Below are 890 nucleotides of genomic sequence, written 5' to 3'. Positions count from 1 at the left end.
TATAATAGACAAATAAGAAGATAATCATATTGAAAATATATTATTTATATAATAGACAAATAAGAAGATAATCATATTGAAAATATATTATTTATAGCTCTTTTATTTTCACACATTTTTGTGTAACTATTTTTATTCATATATCTATATATGTGTGTGTGTGTCACAGTAAATTCAAAGCAGCCATTATAATATACACTCACATGTATTGAGCACATATTTCTAGCAGAATACAATGAGCCTTCAGTCAAATTTCAGAATAGGTTATCTTTACTCATGAGTTGTACAGATTATACATAAGTTTTGAACATGTTCAAATTATCTTATTCGTTCAGTCACGAATCTTTGACTTAAGAAAAAATAAAACTTATCAAATTCACTTAAAAAATAATATTTCTTTAATACTTATGCAGTAAGGTTTTAATATTTTTTTAAATATTGTGCGATAAAGTTATAACAATGAAAATAGCACGATTTTTAAATCTCTTAAATTGCAAATTGAACGATGATATAAAAAGTAGATATAAATATGTATGTTTTGTCCTTTGCTTCTGTGTACAAAAACTACAAATCAAATTAAAGCTTCCTCGGCGAATTCAATATGATCGACTTTACACATAGAACGCCGTTAGTTTTCAAAGTGTACCCCGAGAGCACTTTTATTTTCAGTAGTAAACAAACTTTCTTGAGTCAGCCCGAAAAACTAGTCGCCATCTTTGTTTACATTCAAATTAACTTATGGCGTCGTGTGCCTTAACGCAGGCGCAGAAAAATGGCGTCCCCTTAAAGAAAAGAAGGGACTACCTATTTAGTCAATATTAGGAAACGAAACTATAGATCATTTTGTAAGTGAAACCAGATATAAAATCCTCCAAATATTTGTTATCATA

Source organism: Limulus polyphemus, unplaced genomic scaffold (genome assembly GCF_000517525.1).
Source record: "Limulus polyphemus unplaced genomic scaffold, Limulus_polyphemus-2.1.2 Scaffold183, whole genome shotgun sequence".
Taxonomy (NCBI): Eukaryota; Metazoa; Arthropoda; class Merostomata; order Xiphosura; family Limulidae; genus Limulus; species Limulus polyphemus.
Note: the sequence above shows the minus strand (reverse complement) of the source record.